A 9,278-nucleotide genomic window follows, 5' to 3' on the forward strand; every position below is an offset into this window, starting at 1 on the left:
GAACGTTTATGGGTGTTAAAAAAACACCAGAGTTGGCATTATTTGTCAATTTTACAAGTACTGCTGACATTAAATCCAACAGAATACAAAGAAGAAGAAGACCAGTGTTTATACACCTAGGAACTGCTCACAGTCAATCAAAAGAACATTCCTCCACAGCAAATGCTTGTAACTCAATTGCTAATTACTTAGTGGGTCACAAATATAGAGAGCCTTCACAGCAATTCAAAGAGCAAACAGGCCTTTGTATGGCTGAAAGCAGTGATCCAGAGAAATGCTTATCATTGCTTTTGCTTGGATCTTGAAGGATGAAGGAGAAATCCGTGACATAGAAGATGAGGAAGGGGGTTTGTTAACACATGGAAATATGAAATTGTTTGAGAGCAAGAAGGAAAAATGGAAGGAAATCTTCTGTGCAAATACAGGTGAGGGTAGTAGCTACTGATAAAGGTTGTCTAGAGGGAAAAGGTACAAAGCCTTCAATGCCACATGAAGAAAAATACTATGTCACCATGCAAGAGTTTTTCTTAGCTGGCACTGGATCTCTGAGTACCTATTCACATATCACCAATTTCTCCATTGTATTAAAAGGATTTAAGCCTGTGGTTCATGCCTGTAATCCTAGCTACTAAGGAGGCTGAGATCTGAGGACCATGGTTAGAAGCCAGCTTAGGCAGGAAAGTCTATGAGACTCTTGTCTCCAATAAACCACCAGAAAATTGGACGTGGTGCTGTGGCTCAAGTGGTAGAGTGCTTGCCTTGAGCTGAAGTGCTGAGGGACAGTGCCCAGGCCCATAGTTCAAGCCCCATGACTTACCAAAGAAAAGTGTGTGTGTGGGGGGGGGGATTTAGACAGATGTGAGAATAGGCAGGAGTGGATAAGAGGTAGCTATTATTATAGTTTCTAAGAGTAAAAAGGAAACAAAAAAAACCTGACAATGCAAAGTGCTAACAAGGAAGCAGAACAACTACAACTGGAACTGTATTATTGCTGGGTTAGTGTAATCTACGTTATTCTATGGCCCCGGCAATACAGCACTATGGAGCCTAGATTGCATCAAGGCTCATGTCAAAGCACAAATACTCATTTACAGCAGTTTTGCTCGTAACTACCATAAGACAGAGGTAATCTGACTGTTCTTTTACAGGTGAACAAACAAAAAATAACACTGTGATTGTATATACTCCATAGAATACAATCTAACAATCAAAGGAACACTATTGTGTGTGTTTGTGTTCTGGTACTTGGGCTTTAATTCAGGGCCTCAAGCTATTATTCCACTTTTCCACTCAGGGCTGCAGATGCCACTCCACTTGAGGCACAATTGAAATGGATGAACCATATACACTTTGTGAGGTATATCTACGTCAATTTAAACTTTTAACAAAAGGTGTAGGAAACTTATCCCATGGTAACTTCATGGAAGAATAAGAATTTCTATCCCCAAGTATAAGCTGCTACCCTAAATGAAATGAGCAGTGGTAAAGCAAAATTAAAATGAAGAGAAACAAATCTGTGTTCTTTGTATCTGCTTGATCTTGAGCATTAAATATTCTTTCTGGGATTATGTTTCCTCATCTTGCTAGTAGAGGGCATGATCATAGAAATTTTTAATAAATTGTGGTTCACTTTCTCTTTCTGTTAATTGTGTTGATAAGTACAATGGCTATTTTAACTTGGAATTTCATACTTTGTCAAGACAGGCACTCTGATTTATTGTTTGCCTACTTATTACAGTACCCTGGTGGCTCAGAAAGAAAGGTCTAATTAAGTTTCTTTTCTGATTAAAGCGATACTTAATTGTAAAGAAACTATAGCTAAAATTTTTACTCTAGTAAAATATGGTGCTTTTATAAACCATCATTCTGCATAGTAACAAGAAGTATCCATAACTTTAAGAGTAATCGCATCTGAAAAATGTTTATCTTCAGGGAAATCCTAAGTATTTCTTTTTTTTTTTTGTCTTGTCTTTTTTGGTACTGGAGATTGAGCCCAGGACACTGTACTTGCTAGGCAAGCACTTCACCACTGAACTACATCCCAGCCTTAAAATTATACGTATTTCAATAGCTGCTTTAATAATTTAATAATAATCATCTAGCCTAACCTAAGAGCTTCAAAAGAATCATGCTTAAATTTAAATTTCATATACCTTCCATCAAGGGGTGATATAGCATTATTTATGAGAAATAATAGCTTTTATTTATTTTTTTAGGAAGCATTCAACTTGAAGAGAGAATTTGCATAAGGATAACACCTGCCTGGGAAGGTCAGCCATGTTTTACTCTGTTTTGTTCAAGACTAACCTTGCCATAGCAAGTTCACACCAGGGTGGTAACTTTGCAGAGGGCTTTGCTATCCGCAGTTCTTGCCAAACCAAGGAGCAGTTATCCAGCTACACATTTATAGGCTATAAATTTAAGGGCGCCACAAAGTTACACCATTCTTCAATGGACTCCCTCCAGACTGAAATATTCCCATTGAAAATGGATTTGAGGGGGGTCCATATAATCATTTTATCTATATTTGTTTCATTTTATCTTAGAGTCCATGAAAGAATCAAATGCCATAATACCACTGACATCTCACACATGTGAACTCTGAGGTGGAAATGACTTCTTAGACAAATCTCTGTAATTCTGTATATGAGATACAACAACAAGGGAAGGGGTAGCAATGCTCGACAAGAAATGTACTCATTGCCTTTCTCATTTAACTGTAACCCCTCTGTACAGCATCTTTACAATAAAATAAAATTTAAAAAGTAACAAAATCTAATGAAACTGAAGTAAGTATCCCATTCCATTGGCCCCTCTTTCTCTCTCTCTCTCTCTCTCTCTCTCTCTCTCTCTCTCTCTCTCTCTCTCTCTCTCTCTCTCTCTCTCTTATTACTCGCTGTGCCTCTGACTGTCTCTGTTTCTCTCTTCCCTCCCATCCTACTGTATCCTCAACAATAGAATCTCTATTTGGTGCTAGCTGTTACCACTTGTCTAACATGTGTTCATGATTTTGCAAATAACTGAGAACAGACTGCAGATAAGAGTCAAGGACAGGCCAGAGAACTTGTTTAATATACACTGTTAAGAAACACTTAGCTTTTCAGCCCTGTCTACTGACCCAAGGTTACATTCATGAGAACAAATAGTACTTAGATATGTGTAGATTGCATCAAGTATCCAAAGGAAATGAAGCTCAACAATACTTGGAATGAAAAAAAAGAGAATATCGGAGATGAGCTCTAATAGATAAAAACAAAACAAAACATGATGTGATAGAAAGCTTAACAGAGGCATTTCAGGGAGCGAGGAGAGCTGTGAAAAGGTGAAGAAGCATGACCTGTGCTTGAAAATGAGTATGGTGAATCATAACACAAAGATGGTAAACTGTCATTGATCCATACAAAGCCAGTTCAGAGTCATAAATGGGGAATTGTGATTACATCACTGTTAAGATAGGGAAGCAGCAACATGGAAAGTGCACAGGAGGAGAAGAACTAGAAGCCCATTGCAACAATGAGATGTACAAGTCATTATGTCGAAAACAAACTTTACAACTTTGGTGGGGGTGGGCAGGGAGGATTGGGGGGGCGGGGGGAGGATTGGGAGGGTGGGGGGGATGGGAAGGGGAAACAAAGGAAGAGGCTACAATGCTTGATAAGAAATGTACTCATTACCTTGCCCATGTAATTGTAACCTCTCTGTACAGTATTTTCACAAAAAAAAAAAAAAGGTCTTGAAAAAAAAGGAACTAAAAACCTCAAAACCCTGGAGAGAAAATATGGGAAGGCCAAGACAAAGCTGTATATACTTGGGTTTCATCACTGTTTCCATTTTTATTCTCCCATGTTTTCCTTATCCTTGGGTGATAACTTTGATGCTTTGTGTTTTTCTGGAACCTTCATAGGTTTCCAAATGTTCACAAATAATTACCCATTACATTTTGCATCTTTATACAATGTTCCACATTTAATAGGTTCTTACCTTTTTAAAAATTTTCTCATTGTGTATTTTCTCTTTACATGTTGATCTGAATAGTCACAGGTTTATTTGTTATTTTTTAAAAAGAACATACTTCTTTTTAATTACCCTGCATTCCTGTATAACTCCATTGATCTGGCCTCATTTTTATAATGCCATTTCTTTCTTTCAATGTGCTCTGTTTCTATTTTTTTTGCCTATTAAATTGAACATTTACTTCGTGTAGCTCTAGTCTTTCTTATGTTTTGATAATTACAGTCAAAGCTTTATATTTTCTTTTCTTTACCCTGCAGGAGCATGTGACACATTTGAAATACACAGCTTTCACTTTATTTGGCTGTAACAGTTTACAATTTCATTTTTGATTTCCTCTTTAACCCATGGGTTATTTAGAAACATGGGTTATTATAGAAACTATAATATAAAGTTCCTACCACGCGTTAAATGTGTTCTATTGTGGTTATTTTCTAATTTTAAGGCATCATGGTCAAAGACCATCATGTATATAGTGCTGTTTGTTTCTTTATATTTTTAAAAAGTCCTTTGTGGCCAGATACATGATTGATTTTTGTGGAACATACTTGTGAGTCAAAGAAGAAATTTGTTCTCCATTTATTTGATCAAACCTGGATTTGGAAGTCTTCAAAATAGACAACAGCTTGTTTGAGTTATTATCACATGTTGTAAATATTCACATTTTTAAGGTATACCATTATGTCAGTTTTAGTTTATTCAGTTGCTTACATATCACTACTCCATTACCCCAAAAGAAATGTGTACCTACAATCCAGGTAACTCTTCATTTGCACCATAGCTCTACTATGCATTTTTTTTTTTTTTTTTTTGTTACTGAAAGGCCTTTATTGCCCACTGGCCACCGACAGTTTCCCAGATGCACACAGCATCCTCTGAGTCCTCTCCAACCCATTCTAGGGACCTGTGAAATGCACCACAGTCCAGCTCTCCTTCCAGGGCTGCTTCTGGGGCATACTATGTGGCGGAGGGGCCTGAGGGACTGAGCAGCATTCCCATGGAGGACAGGAGAGAGGGCTTCTCTTGGCACCCATTTTGGAGGGTCACCCCTGAAAAAGAGGTTGGGATTGGGAGGGACTTCCTAAGTGGGGATGGTACCAGTGGCAAAGAGCACAATGAAAAGGATGATGCCTATGACAATCACACAGATGATGACAATCATCTTCACATGCTTCCACCCGAATTTCCGGGCCACCTTCTGCGATGTCGTCTTGAAGTGCTCCGACGTGGCTTCCAGATCCTCTGTCTTGTTGCGGAGATGGTCCAAGTTCTCCCCACGGGCCAGGATCCGCTCTACATTCTGGGTCATAATATTCTTGACTCCCTCCACCTCACTCTGCAAGTTCCGAACCCGATCATTTCCTCCACCTCCACTTGCCTCCTCCATGTCTCGGAGCGCTCAGGCCTGGCCGCCGCAGAACTTGCCCAGTCGGTTTCCTCCCCCTCTACTATGCATTTCTGATTGTGGACAACTCCATCAAATGGATTCATACAGCATGACATGTTTCGTGTTGAGTTCTTCTAACTAGGATAATGTTTAAGGCTTCACCATGTGGTGGCACATGTAAGTACTCTATATGTTTTGATTGCAGTTCATATTCAGTTGTATGAATAGGCTACATTTTGTCCACTCATCAACTGATGGACATTTAGGTTGTTTGTTTAATATAGATGTTATGAATAATGTTCCTAGGGATGCTCGTGTACATGGTTTTTTTCTGGGTTTTTTTGGGGGTATGGGCATGTATATTCCCCATTTCCTTTTTATACTGTACTTATTTAAAAGTGGAGAATTATGCCTACCACTTAAGGATAGACTATTTAAGTAAGTTATTTGGAATTCTTCACAAAACTTTTTCTATAATTTTTCTACTAGAATACTAATATCAATAGGCTCTTCTATAGTATGTCTACTACACTTGGTTTTGTTCTATACCAGTTCTCATACATGCATACATGTGTGCTACATGCGTCTTTATTTCATCTTGTTTGATAGTTAAAAATGTGCAATTTTCCAAGATATTTTTGTTTTATCTTTTCCTACTAGTTCTTTATCTATGTCTTTATTTACAAGCTTTCTCTACCTTGAGTTTTTAGTTAAAAATAGTTATATTTCAAGCATTGTTTATTTTCAAAATTTTATGCATTTATCCTGTTTCTACTAGAATTATTATCGTCATTATATGGGTTATAATGAACAGTATGGGATTCATCATGACATTTGCACGCATGCATATAATGTATTTGATTGTATTCATTCAGATCTATTAATCTTGGTCATCTCCCTTTCCTCTTCTTATTTTCCTTCCTCTTTCAGGGATTTCCTAGTAGTCTTCCTTTTAATTTCATAACCCTGTTACATGTTTCATTTTTTCCTAGCTTGCACAAATAAATAAAAACACATTTACGTCTTTTTGTGTGTGACTGGTTTGACTTAACATACTAATTTCCAGTTCCATCCATTTTTCAGCAAATGACATAATTTCATTCCTCTTCAAGGCTAAATAAAGTTCTATTTGCTTGCATATACCACATTGTTTTTATCCATTCATCCACTGATGAGTACCTAAAATGATTCCATAACTTGGCTATTATGAATTTATGCCATCATACACATGGGTATTCAGATATATCAGTTGCAAGCTGACTGATTCTTTTGTGTATATACCTAGATGTTGTATAGCTGGATCATTTTACAGGTTTGTTTTGAATTCTGGGAAGAACTTCCATACTGATTTCCTTATTTGAATTTCCTAATTTGCATTCCCACAAGCAGCGAATGAGAGTGCCAGATGAAATGCTTATTGATTAGATCAATCTTTTTTTTCCCTTCTTTATTTCTCCTCCCCATTTTCCTCTTTTTATTCCACATTGCTTACTTAAATGTATGAATTTCATATCCTTGAATATTACAATTTACTTATTAACATAAAATTCTCTTCTTAACCAACGTCTCAATGTCCCTATTATCTCTCCCTCTCCCTCCCTCCCGCCCACCCTCCTCTCTCTCCCCTCTCTCTCTCTCTCTCTCTCTCTCTCTCTCTCTCTCTCTGATAAGTATATTGGCCAACTTCAATCTATTTGGTTTAACTAGAATTCATCTTAGTGATGGTAATGTGTGTTTAAGTAGTACACTAAATATTGCTGATATATGTTTCATTTAAGTGATTACTCAAACAAATAAAAATTACTTTCCCAATGCTTTTATTCATTCCTGCTTCCCATAATAGTTGCTTCCTCAAGGAATGATCTACATTCTCTTTCTATAATGGGATCTACTAGTGTCAAGGTGAAAAGTTTTGTTTCACCTGATTGTTTAAATTGCATATATTTTTGGGTGCTCTAGACTCAATTCCTCTCAATATCTTCCAACAATACATGACCTGGTTCTCTCGCTGTTTTTGAAAAACTTGATGTCATTTCTCATGTTTGTGGCTTTCTGGATGATCTTCTTTTCCCTCTCTGGAAGCTCTTTATTGTTAAATGTCACTCTGATGTGTTTTTGCTTATCATGTGCTGTTTCACAGTCTGAAACTATTTTCAAGCTAAGGTGATGTGTTTTTTTAGTTCTGGAAAATAGTCATTATTACTAAGATTAGCTGTCTACATCATCTTGTTAATATTTCTCTCTTACATTCCCATTAAATGAGTGTTAGCATTCTAATTCTTTCTTCTATTTTTTTCAAGTATTTCCTGCCTATTTTGTGCCATTCCATAACTTAAAAAAAATCTCCTCATTGTGATTTTCCAGTCTATGATTCAATTCTTTGTACCTAAGTCTGCCATTTTTGCTATTTAAGTCTTTAATAATGATGTTTTTCATATCCAGTATCTCCAGCTGGTTATTCTTTATAAACATCTGTCCTTTTACTCAAGTTTGAAATGTATTTCCCTAAGGATATACATTATGCTATCCTAAATTCTTATTTTTCTGCTCCATTAGCTCTGCTTTCTCTAGTATTTATTATTCCTTTGTATTATTGTCATATTCATTAAACACTTTGTAACTTCTAAAATTTTACTTTTACTGATATTTCTGGTACAGAATCAGCTTCCTTAAATTATAAGCTCTAATTCAAAGAGGGGGAAGTCCCAACCTCTTCAAGTTTTACCTATAATTTTGAGGAAAGAAAGCTATAGATCTCTGTGAATACCTGTATATAGAATCTACTTCTTTCCAGACAGATGCCATGATCACTTACACAGCACTCCTGAAATTAGTTATCCTGATATCCCAGTTCTCTTTTATCCAGAGATAAAACTCTATGATAGTTGTCTGGCCCTTATTGAAAGATATGGGGAAAGAGTTATAGGAATTATCTATTTACATCATTCTTATTTTCTATTTTTCCCATTCAGAATGTAAACTACTGTAGGAGGGAACTTTGTATTGTTTAGTACTATCTTCAGCAGTTAGAACAATGACGAGATATAGCCTACTACACAAATGTAGTAGTCAGCTACTACTAGAGAAATGCATCACTATGATTTTCATTACTGCAGCGTGCACTTACACACATTTAAATGGTATATCCTCCTTTGTGTGGAGGCTATGTGTGGGTATGTGTGAATGTGTGTATATAACTTCTATAGGATCACAGCCACTCATAGATCATGATGAACAAAGATTAAATCAAGCACAAGAAAGGCATTACAATAGAAAAATGCAGAAAAACTAGGCATAATAGTCCATGCCCATAATCTCATCTTCCCAGGAGGATCACAAATTCAAGGCCCAACCAGGAAAAGTTAGGTAAGACTTTACCTCAAAAACACAAAATAAAAACAAAAAGGCTTGGGAGCATGGGTCCCAGATAGAGTGTTTGTCTAGCAAGTGCAAGGCCCTGGGTTCTAGTACAACAAAGGAAGGAAGGAAGGAAGGAAGGAAGGAAGGAAGGAAGGAAGGAAGGAGGGAGGGAGGGAGGGAGGGAGGGAGGGAGGGAGGGAGGGAGGAAGGGAGGGAGGGAGGAAAGGGGAGGTAGGGAGCAAAGGAAGGAAGGAAGGAAGGAAGGAAGGAAGGAAGGAAGGAAGGAAGGAAGGAAGGAAGGAAGGAAGGAAGGAAGGAAGGAAGGAAGGAAGGCTGTCAGTCAGGCAGGCAGGCAGGAAGGAAGGAAGGGGGAGGGAGGGAGGAAAGGGGAGGGAGGGAGCGAATGAAGGAATGAAGGAAGGAAGGAAGAAAGGAAGAAAGGAAGGAAGGAAAGGGGAGAAAGAGAGAGAAGGGGAAGGATGGAGGGAGGGAGGGAGGAAGGAAGGAAGGAAGGAAGGAA

The 9,278-nt window shown here is 37.6% G+C and overlaps 1 pseudogene; it reads right to left on the reverse strand.

Annotated features, from left to right (window-relative positions):
- Window positions 1–4,821: 4,821 nt before the first annotated feature.
- LOC138831565 (vesicle-associated membrane protein 8 pseudogene) lies at window positions 4,822–5,448 on the reverse strand (annotated as a pseudogene).
- Window positions 5,449–9,278: the final 3,830 nt, after the last annotated feature.

This window comes from Dipodomys merriami, unplaced genomic scaffold, assembly GCF_024711535.1.
Source record: "Dipodomys merriami isolate MVZ:Mamm:240054 unplaced genomic scaffold, mDipMer1.0.p SCAF_2, whole genome shotgun sequence".
In the NCBI taxonomy this organism is placed as follows: Eukaryota; Metazoa; Chordata; class Mammalia; order Rodentia; family Heteromyidae; genus Dipodomys; species Dipodomys merriami.